This window comes from Nilaparvata lugens, chromosome 1 (genome assembly GCF_014356525.2).
Source record: "Nilaparvata lugens isolate BPH chromosome 1, ASM1435652v1, whole genome shotgun sequence".
In the NCBI taxonomy this organism is placed as follows: Eukaryota; Metazoa; Arthropoda; class Insecta; order Hemiptera; family Delphacidae; genus Nilaparvata; species Nilaparvata lugens.
Genome location: NC_052504.1, coordinates 52,302,816 through 52,315,444, shown reverse-complemented (window position 1 = coordinate 52,315,444; position 12,629 = coordinate 52,302,816).

Below are 12,629 nucleotides of genomic sequence, written 5' to 3'. Positions count from 1 at the left end.
CCACAATCAATGCGGAAGGATAATGTGGTACATTACAACGTTTGCGGAGAGCTATTCAGAACAAAAGGAGAGGAATGCTCAAATCGGGAGTGGTGCTCATTCATGACAACGCCCGTCCTCACAGTGCTGCTGTGACGAAGCGTCTTCTTGACGGGTTTAAATGGAACGTTTTTGACCATTCGGCGTATAGCCCGGACTCAGCACCAAGCGGACTTATCACCTTTTCCCGGAACTGAAGAAAATGCTAGGAGGGCAGATCTTCCAAACAGACGATGCGCTGCAAGATGCTGTGAAAAACCATCTCAAATCACTGGCGGCTAACTTCTATGAACAAGGTATTAAGAAGCTTGTACCCAGGTGTGAAAAATGCCTCAATCTGAATGGTGACTATGTTGAGAAGTAACTAATAATGTAAATAACTTTTGATAATAAATTCATTCAATTACTCTCACCAGTTCCTTTTTTATACCACATTGGAAGTTGAAAAAATAGCCCTCGGTATTTCTAAATTCTCTAGTAGTGCCATGTCCTGAAAGTTTAATTGAGTTTCTTCATCGTATGAATAATTGTTTCTTCAAATAACCGCTAAGGTACGTAAAATAAGGTCAACATATAATTTGGGGAATTTAATCAATTGAAACTTCCATTACAGTATTGTTTCACTACACTGCACTTTCGTTGGTCTGTACGTTGCTTTATCGTCGGGGTTACAGTACCTTGTTTTTGGCGGTGAGCTTTAACCGGTTGAATTTGGCTTGACGGCGACGTCCTCTTACGTCCCTAGACCTGTCGTCTGAACGGGTGTCTTGAAGTGGTGTTACATAAAGTTGCGGAACCAAAGGGGTGGTAGTACAAGAAGTTGGTTAGGGGACACACATGAGCCGCTGTAAATAAATGTATTACAGCATTAATTTCTAACTCTTCCTACAATTCATCAAAAGCTAAAACAGGAGTTTATTCTGTTATTCAATTTAGATTTTATCTTGACGTTCTGATTTCATTCTCAAAATTTAACAGATTTAAAACAATTTACTTGCCAGAGTGTCATTAATATACAATGCAACATTTGTGAAAACACCCGTAATAAATTAATATAATGCTTTTAGAAAATGAATACTTCATTAATTATGATGTTAACTTTTATGATATTTTTCGTTTGGTTTGCGAAATCAAATATAATTTTTCATATAAATAATTTATATATATATAGAGGGAAGCCAGTCCAGTTGGCGTGCCCAGCCTTTCATTGTAACCAATGGACAGAGGAAACGAATGGTCATAGACTATTCACAGACTATTAATAAATTCACAAATCTAGACGCATACCCTCTCCCATTGATCGAAGATCTTGTAAACACAATTGCCAAGTACAACATTTTTAGTACTGTAGATTTCAAGTCAGCTTACCATCAAATACCGATTCTTGAGAATGAACGACATTACACTGCCTTTGAAGTAGGCCGAAAACTTTATCAGTTCAAACGAATACCATTCGGAGTAACCAATGGAGTAGCTGCCTTCCAACGTACAATAAACGGACTTATAGAAAGAGAGAATTTGAACGACTGCTTTGCCTATTTGGATGATGTTGTCATTTGCGGTTCAGATCAAGAAGAACATGACAGAAATCTTAAGAAATTTCAACAAGTAATTGAATTGCTTGACTATAAATGAAGAAAAATGTAAATTTTCAAAAAAATCATTGAAGTTCCTTGGGTATGAGATAAAACATGGAGAAATTAAACCTGACCCAGAACGCCTTGCACCACTCATGAACTTTCCACCCCCAAGAAATGCTAAAGAAATGAAACGACTCATGGGATTACTGGCTCATTACTCCCGATGGATCAAAAACTTTTCTCAAAAGATTCACCCCCTTGTCCACATACAGAAATTCCCTCTATCTCAAGATCAGATGGAAACTTTGGAATTGTTGAAAAATGAAATTGCTTCCGCGGTACTGCTCTTTGTTGATGAAAATGTACCATTCATAATTGAGACAGATGCATCAGATGCATTAACACAAAATTCTCGACCAGTAGCCTTTTTCTCACGAACTTTGTCCCAAAGTGAAACCAGGCATTCAGCTGTTGAGAAAGAAGCCTATGCCATTGTGGAGTCTATAAGAAAATGGAGACACTATTTACTACGAAAACAATTCACTTTGATCACTGACCAAAAATCAGTCACATTCATGTTTGGCTTTCAACACAATAGAAAAATAAAAAATGAAAAGATACAAAGGTGGCGCCTAGAATTATCTGAATACAAATTCAACATAGTCTACAGACCTGGAAAAGAAAATGCACCAGCTGATGCACTCTCTCGTATATGTATTACAGCTGGTTGTTCAACATTGAACTCAGCTTTGGCAAAATACCATGATGAACTTTGTCACCCTGGTGTAACTCGTTTCTACCACTGGCTCAGAATGAAAAATCTCCCCTATACTGTAGATGATGTAAGGAAAATTTGCTCCAATTGTGCAATTTGCTTTGAAATAAAACCACAGTATATGAAGACAAAAGGAAATCTCATAAAGGCAACAAAACCTTTTGAACGAATTAATATGGACTTCAAAGGACCCGTACAATCAAAAACAAGAAATAAATACCAACTGGTGATGGTTGATGAGTACTCAAGATTCCCTTTTGTATTTCCTTGTCCAGACATGACTGCGAGAACAGTCATAAATTGCCTGGTCTCATTAATATCAATGTTTGGCCTTCCAAGCTATATTAACACAGACAAGCTATATTCACAACATCCTTCATGTCAACTGAGTTGAAGAGCTTTCTTGGCTCAAAAGGGATAGCAACTAGTAGATCAACGCCTTACAATCCGAGAGGGAATGGTCAAGTAGAGCGATATAATGGAATTATATGGAAAGCAATAACACTAGCTCTAAGATCACGAGGACTTGATTCAAATCGATGGGAGGAAGTGTTGCCTGATGCACTTCACTCTATTTGATCTCTTTTGTGTACTACAACAAATTGCTCCCCTCATGAACGAATGTTCCTACACATGAGATCCTCAACAAATGGACAGTCACTACCACCTTGGCTAATGAGCCCAGGACCAGTTTGGCTGAAGAAAATGAACCGAAATTCAAAGCAAGATTCATCAGTAGAAGAAGTTGAATTGATTGTGGCAAACCCAGAGTATGCTCACATTCGTCGCCCTGATGGACAAGAGTCCACTGTGTCGCTCCGTCATCTTGCCCCTAAGATAACACGAAAATCTAGCCGGGTAGAATGATATGATAAACCATATGTTTTCGTTGTCATTGATTCATTCATGAATATCAAATGTTGTTGATCCGTTACTAGTAGAAAGTCATGTTCAATTTTATTTGATTAGAGCTCTACAAATGAAGAGTTTACTTATTTCAAGTAGCTCGGCTAGTATTGTTGGAAACTTGGGCGCTAGCCAACATTTATTTTATTTATTATTTATGAACTTTAGGACGCAATCCAAGTGTAAATAACGGGCATTCGCCCAAAACTGCTCAGAACCTTAATTAAAAATGAACATTCCTGAGTTTATGATTTGATTTACCTTTAATTAAATAAAATTAGTAGACACATAGAAAATAATTTTAATTGTATTAAAATTTGAACATTCATCAACATTAATTTCCTGGAAAAGAAAAACTTTCTTCTTCATCTATTAAGATTTCTATCATAAAAAATTTACTAAATCATTCGAAAGCCTTAATGACATAAGAAAACAGAGTCTGAAAAATATAAATTAAAAAATGTCATAAACTCAATATGAACATAATCTTAAAAATTTCATTCCAATTTAAAGGCTATCTTCCTGACTTTCAGCAATACTCTACGATAATATATCTCCAGAAACAATAACTCAAATGTAACGTAACTGAAAACTTCTATACTTCTGTAGAAAAAAAATTTATAATTCTCAATCACTAATAAAATCAAAAGGATTATTCTCAATCAATATCATTAACTTGAAAAATAACAGGCTTAATTAATTCAATACTCTTATGGAAGTTTTGATCAATTAAATTCCCTAAATTATATTTTAACCTTATTTCACGTACCTTAGCGGTTATTTGAAGAAAAAATTATTCGTACATGATGAAGAAACACAATTAAACCTTTCAGGACATGGCACTACTAGAAAATTTAAACATTAATAAAAAATAAACTAGCTCCTACATTATCTACTTATATAAACTTATAAACTTGCCCAAAAGGGGGGAAACATAATGACTACATCTTTACTCTCGTAGTGCTCCTAGCAAAGTGTCCTCTGGAACGTAATCTGGTCTCTCGACTGGGGAATCCCCACTACTGTATTTAGAAACAGGTCTCCTATTGGGCGAATGGAATCAATTTGACCAATCGTCGCGTGGCTTCTAGAGCCTTTGGACCAAATAGTAACTGCAAAATCGGTAGTTTGTCATAATTTCAATGCTTGCTGTTTTCCAACTTATCGCACTTTATGTCGCGACAAGAAGGCTAAGTTTTAGAGATAATTCCATAATCTACATTCCTCGACGACTCGGAGCCACAATTTTTAAATATCTATCATGGGAAACTTGAAGTCATGGCCGTTCATAATAGAGAGAGAAAATAATTAATTTCGCTAACTCACTTACAATAATGGCTCTAGTCTATTGCGTATTAAATTTACTATTATAACTTGGGAAAAGGCCTGAATTAAAAGGAGTGCTCGGCACACTCCCCCTCCTTGTCGGTGTGAAACACGCAAAAAGAAATCTAGTCAGGATATGTTACCATAGAGGCATTCAGTATGATTTGGAGAGTCGAATTTCTGGATTGATAGTAGGATCCAATTTGAAGCAGGCCCTCTTCAAAAGAAATCTCTTTAATCATTCCGAAATTCAGCAAAATGTATAACTAATAGAGATTTGTGGCAAGAGTCTTTAAAACTGTGGCAAGAGTCAGGACAAAACAATATGGGCGTGTCCACTTTTTAAGTAGGCACTTAAGATGGACCGAGTATAATAATCTTTGAATACTTCAATCACTTTATTGAGTCCCTGGTTTTTCTCTTGGCAAACTCTAACATGGGAAAACGTTTAAAAGACAACATAATTGGTCCTATGTTACTCTGCTGTTGTAAAATATGGAGTACGTTGATTATAATAGTAAAGGATGAAACTTTTTCACTCTGCTGAATGTATTGAAATCTAACTATCATTACTATAGAGTTGAGAGTGCAACATATTTTTAACAATATAAAGCAATTCAATAGGCAATACTATTCTACATCGACTACGATTCAAAGATAATAATGGTTGAAACTGCAACGCTAGCGAGCCATCGGAGAGCAATGACACACGCTTGATGTACATTCCGTAGCTATGAAAATTTCTATCCATTATTGTCTTCCAGCAGGAAATCTCTATCACTGAATTGTATTAAAGTGAACTAAAATGGAATCAGTTGAACTGAATAAACCTATGATAAGATTATAATTGTATTGATCACGGAAGGTAAACTAATAAAGAATAGGGATATCAACAAAATAAGATGAAATATAAAGCGAATAGAATATAAAATATGAGGCCTTAGACATTATCCTTATTATTTTATGAATGAGAATATATTTTATCTATGTGTACTAACTCCTAACTAGGTAAATGTATAGAAAATTATGATAAATCGTCTTATGCTAAATAACTTATTATTATTAGAGACATCACATACATACATTGCTACATAGGATATTATGACTGTTGATAACTTCAAAAATTGATCATCACCCGATTTACCAAACAATCAATTATCTACTACCGTGAGAAAACTGTACAATAATTTCATTTACCGCGAGTATGCAGCCGTGCATGAAATAAAATTAAACCTAATTCACCTACCTAAATATATTTAATATTACGAAGTTAATAACATAATTTAATGACTAATCTAGTGGCGCAAGTTATTTACATTCCGGAATTTCTTCTATATACATTATATTGTCATGTAACAAAATCTTTGACTAATAAACCCTTCATGAACCCGTAATGAATCCTTATAACAAATACGGTAAATATCTTTATCATAACTCTTTTTCTCCTTTCTCCTTCTCATTCATTAGGAATCATCTCGTTGAGTGTATAGGGACAAGGCTACAGAGTGGCGCCATACTCACAAAAACCTATCCAATTATAACTCACGACAAAAAATCTTGCCTTCAATAGACTGATATGTATCCTGGTCGGATCTTTTTTCAACATAACTCAAGTAGTCATCTTTCAAATTGCTGTTTATGGTGGTTTCAACCGTTAAACATTTTTATTTGAGAGACATGAGCTTTTTGTACAAAATTTTGGGTGGCGGGGTTGTGTAACGAAACGGTAACCGGAGAAAACCAGTCCTTAATAACGAACGGTCCCTTCCACCTGTAACTGAGTTTGCTAGAAATCTTATTAACGGCGCTGGATTGTACATGTGCTTGTAATAATACCAAATCACCCGTTTTGAAAGGTACATTGACACGACGCCGATCATATCTCTCCTTCACTCTCGTATGTGCTCGAAGTAGATTATTTCGAGCCTTTCTCCAAATCTGAACTGTTCCCGAATTTAGTCGTTCGGGGAAAATCTCATCAAACTTCCATGCATTAAGCAATGGGTGATTGGGACTATACCTAAACATAAGTGAAAAAGGGGTACACCCTGTGCTATCATGTGAAGCCAGGTTGAAGGCCAATGGCAGCCAGCTTAGGCAGTCATGCCATCTGGTTTGCGATTCAGCGTGAAAAGCAATCAGAGCGCTTTTCAAGTTTCGGTTCACGCGTTCAGCTACATTGGGGCAGGGGTAATAAGGGGGCGTTGTGATATGTTGGATTCCTAATTGGAAACAAAAATTTCTAAACAACGTCGAAGTGAAGATGGTCGCATTATCTGTCACCAGTCTTCTAGGCACAGAAAAATTAACAAAGATTGATTTCAGTGCTCTAATTACGGCTGCAGTATTTCCTTTTCTAAGTGGTATTAACCAACAAAACTTAGTAAACGAATCAACGCAAGATAGAATCTGAGTATATCCCTCAGTAGTTTTGACTAACGGCCTACTAAATCACAATAGAAACGAGCTAATGGTTCATTGTCAACTCTAGAAGCAAGAAAACCATAATTTTGTTTAGTGGAAGGTTTACTACGTCCACAATATCACATGACTTTACAAGTTGGGCAATATCCTTTCTAAGTCCGGGCCAATAAAAATGTTCTAGAATCTTATGTGTGGTCTTTGCAAGGCCCAAGTGTCCACCAATGGAGGTCTCATGATAATACTTGAATACAAGGGGGATGAGAATTCTAGGAACTACTATCTTCAGCTGATCGCTAGTCCTAACTTACGTAACTAGAACACCTTTCCGTAAACTGTACGGGAATTGTTCTTCATTCTTATCAATTTTTTCGAGAATATCTTTAGGGGTCATTGTCTTGATGAACTCTAATATCGGTGAAGACTAGAGGGAAATCAGACAACTTCAACGAATTCACCATACTAAACAAAGGTTCGATTTCAAATTTTGAACTTTCTGGAGTTTCTTCGGTACTAATTTCATCCTGATACATTCTTGAAAGGCAATCGGCCACTACATTTAATCGCCCGGGTATGTGGGTGACTTCGAATTGGTAGGTTAACAATTTCAAAATCCATCTGCCAATTCTTCCCGTATTTTTGGGGTTATTGAGCATCCAAGTTAGAGCAGAATTATCAGTCAATAATTTAAATTTGGAATGTTGAAGGTACAATCTAAATTTTTCCATCTCGTAAATCGCCGCTAGACATTCAAGCTCGTAGGTTGAATATTTGCACTCCTGTTGACTCAGTTTCTTTGAGGCATAAGCAATAGGGTGAAAAATACCGTCAAATTCCTGAGAAAGTACAGCAGATATGGCCGTTGAAGAGGCATCCGTTTGGAGAACAAATTGCTTAGAGAAATCGGCCGTCTTCAAAATAGGAGGACAAGATATGGCCTTTTTCAACCCTTGAAAGGTTTGCTCATGAGTTTCATCCCAAATAAATTTACAATTTTTTTTCGAAGATCATTGAGCGGTGCGGCGATCTCAGCGTATCTAGGGATAAATTTATGAAAGTAGCCCACCATCCCGATGAAATGAGCGATAGCTTTTTGATTTTTGGGAGTAGGAAATTCACGAATATTCTTGGTGCGAGAAGGATCAATAGAAATACCATCTTGGTTGATCAGGTGACCCAAAAACGAAATCTGTTTTTTTGCAAATAGAGCATTTTCCGGATTGACGGTGAAACCAGCTTCACATAAGCGGAGCAGTACGGCCTCAATATGTGCCAGGTGTGAATTGAAATCTTTAGAGTAGATAACTATATCGTCCAAATAATGAAAAACAAATTTATATTTCACATCTCCAAACAGTCGGTCCAATACCGAAGAAAGTGCTTGTGCACCGGTAGCCAGCCCGAACGGAATATGCTTGAATTGATAAGTATTTCGCATAGTACAAAACGTAGTTAAGTGTCTACTTTCTTTAGCAAGGGGGATTTGATAATACGCTTGATTCAAATCCAGTACTGAGAAGTATTTAGCACCATTGAAAAAGTGGAAGCAATTTTCGATGTTTGGTAATGGGACTGAATCTAACGACACCTTTTTGTTTAAGAAACGATAATCAACGACAAGTCGCCATGAATCACTATTCAAATTGTCTTTACTGGATTTACTTACTAGAAACAGGGGGATGAATAATTTGAGATCCCTGGCTCAATAACACCCTCAGCTAACATCTTCTTAATTTTTTCTTCAACAATTTCCATCTTCATTGGATTTAATTGATATGGGGGTCTTCTTACGGGTTCGGTGGAAGTTAACCGAATCTTGTATTCTGTAAGATTAGTTTTGCCTAATTTTTTGGATAACACATCTTTAAATTCATTAAGAACTCCTTCCAACTGGGATTGTTCAAGATGCGATAAGTTATCAGCAACTTCTGTCACGGCGATAGAGTTTACAGGTTCAGAGCACTTTGCTTTCCAATCTTCTTCGGATTTGAATTTGTAATTGGGTTTGAAACCAAAGAAATATCTTCTATTAAACAAGTCAAGTATTAATTTGGAATAACTTATGAAATCACAACCTAAAATCATTGGAAAAGGTACATCATTGGTAATGAAGAATTTGAAATACCAGCTGAAATTTTCTTCCTTGATTTTTAGTATTACCGACTCATGAAGCAATAGCTGCGTGTTGTTGGCAGTTGTACAACTAATGTTTTCTTTCTGAGTAATGAGATTCGGAATTTTCGACACTAGGCTATCATAAACCTTTCTTGAAATAATCGAGCGTATGGCTCCAGAATCAATTAAAGCAACAGACCGTATTTTAGGAGACCCTAAATAACAGGAAATAAAAGGAATTACATTATTGCACAAACCTCTAATCTTCCCTTGGGAAGGGTGTCTTTTTTTTCTTGACCTACTAACCCTTTTCTTAGTGCTTTTCTTAACACCATGTCGTCTAGCCCGTTGGATATAACACTGAGGCGAATAGGTGGAATTTTTGTCAGACTGGTTAACTATCATGGAAGCGGTACGTTTTTCTTTTGTTTGTCCTAGTCATATTTTCCGGCTTCTACAATCGCGCGAATAATGACCGATCTTATTACAAGTATAACATTTCACCTCATTGTCACGCTTAGTAAGGAAACTTGTGTTTGACCTTGGCATTATTGTTATTTCGAAAACGTGAGTTGTTGGGATTAGAATGACAGAATCTAGCAATATGACCAACTTTCTTACAATAGAAACACCTTTGTTCAAGTTGTTCATTACTCCTACCAGGCGGGTTAGGACCTGACCTATAATTATCGTTCCTAGGCCGTTCAACTCGGTTTCTTTCTTCATCGGCGAAACTCAGTTTTGAGCTTGTACGCTCATATCAATCAATTCTTTATATGTCTGTGGACGACTATGGAAGATAAGTCTGGATCTTTCGGCAGGATTAAGTCCCGAACAAATGGTATTCACAATTTCACATTCGATTAAATTTAAACGTAATAATTTCGCGGCCTCTTTAATTGATACTATGTAGGCAGACAACGGTTCGCCTGTTCTCTGGAGTCGGTAGAATTCCTCCCTTTCAATGACGGCCAATAATCTTTGCGGCGCAAAATATTTTAGAACCTCAGCATGAAACTGATCAAATGTATAATTAGAATTAATAGCAAAATTTATGCGATCGGCTAGAGGTCCTAGAGAGAAAGGTTGAAGGATCTGGAACAATTGTACATCCGGCAAATCGAACTGAGTTGAAATTTTTAATGACAGAGCGATGAATTTCAACAATTTGTCCACGACTAAACCATCAGTGTGTGGCAAATCACGCAATAAATGTTCGATCGGGTTAGGGAGACTATTATAAATCGTATTGAACACCGGTGTATAACCTGATTGAGGTACACTTTGAGGTAGCGCCCTAGTAGACGTGATATTACTGACTGATTGCCTAATCGGAACAAATTGACGGGGGCATTCAATGCATATACTGTTAGGGTTCAGTCCCAAGCATGAATCAAAAGTTTGAGTTTCTTTCGGTGCGATAACCAAGGCAGGTGGAATGTGCTCTGTGTCGCCGTGTTCATTAGAAACTGGTGGTGGGGCGGGGACCTCTACTTTCCCTACATCTACTTTATCTACACCACTTGTCCCCGGGAAATCAAAAAGCGATGGACTTAAGACAGGGGTGGTGAATACTACCGGAGCTGGGGACGGGGCGCGACTTTTGACCTCCTTTTGTACTTGCAACATAACGGGATAAGCCGCCTCCAGGGTTGCAAGGCGTTTCTGGATTTTGTTAATCAGTTCGGAATCAGACCTCTCCTGAGCATAATGAGACAGGTGAATAATTCTATTCAATATGTGTAAGAATTGGTTCACTATTCGATTGAACGATTCTTTCTTTTCAGCATCGGAACCAGTTTTCAGTTGAGGTAACCACTCATCAATTTTAGCAGTAATTTCATTGATACTCTTTAATTCGAGTCGGGACCTGTCTTCATCATACACCGCGCGATGAATTCTACCACTACCCTCACCGCGTATTTGACGGTATTGTTGTCTCAAATTAGCGACATCACAATCAACATTACTAGACCAACCGAATGAATTGAGTTCGAAAAGTAATTCCCCTTTTAGCAGATAGTTTGGATTGATACTACGCGAATACAAAAGACCAAGATCGACATTTTTTTCTATGTCCTCTTTGACATCCTAAAAATTAACCTTAACCGGGCTGATGGCCGGGGAACGCGGGCTGGGAGCCATAGTGTTATGATTTCAATCCCTTCGCACAAACTTACAAAAGATTAACCTTATCACAAATTTAGCATTAATTTGGAATCAGTTTCACGTTTTCTAATTTCTCCAACTAATAAATTATTATTCAGGTTTTAAACTAAAATCTCTCAATATTCACTTTCCCTTCTACTATACTATGATGATACTCAAGTACCCGATGCGTGTGACCAGAATACGTACGTTGACATTACAATAATTTCTATCATCATTCACGGAATTAGAGAATACAAAAAATTTATTCAGCACTTAGAATCAGTTTTTTCTCACATATCCTAGTTTCTTCTACTCATTTTTATTCTAACGTTAAACCTTTAATTTCTCAATGATCAATTTCAATATGAATGGTGACGCCCTTTAGCGTATTTAGATTAAGTCTAGTTTTAAATTAGTTTTAAGTCTCGCGGTAGTTGGAGTGGCGAGGCCGGCAGCTGCTGCGCCCTAGCGGATAAGTTAGTATTTAGATTTCTATCGCATAAGCGTCACTTGGAGTCTCCAGCTCGTGTCGAATGGTGAAAAAACAGGATCGTGGTTGTTTTTTCGATTGTTGCCGTTGAAATTAAATTTTACACGTTCGTCGTTGTGTTAAAATTATTATCGATATATTAACTGTCCCAAGTTGGGGAAAAGTACAGTTTTTCCTTGTTATTTGTGAATATATATGTTGAAATATTCAACTAGTGCGATCGGACTTAGAATTGTACAGCAGTGTAAAGTAATAGTCAATATAGTAAAGTTATCTTCCAAGCAATTTTCGGACTGATCAGTAATTGAATTGATGCCAGAATTAACATACATTGGATAGGGGTAGCAGATGTACAAGAGAAGCCAACACCTTTCCCGACTCCGTCTTGTCCTGCCACAAACCTAATTCCAATTCCTGGAGTAAGTTGGTATTTAGTATTTGAAGAAAACTACTTGCTGGTGAGTAACCTAATAAATCACTTCTGGTATAAATTTAATGCTGAAAATATTACTTACTACATTCAATCTATAATTATTGCTCTCTTTATTCTAGCATATTATCATTCAATATTTTGCTCTTTAAATATATCGACAGTCCTCTGCTCTCGTTTGTAATTTGGGCTATCCATTATGTTCCTGCCGGACTCGGATATGAACCCAATTGTTTCGAATTTGTATTTTTTTCATGCTAGAATTATTCTGCGTTACAATTCTGAGTCCGTATTGTACAGTTATTTTCTTGTTAGAGAAGCTGCATGTCAGCGATTGTCGACTCCTTTCATTCTGCACAGTTGCTAGCCTTGCGTTCAAGCAATGCTTATCGCATT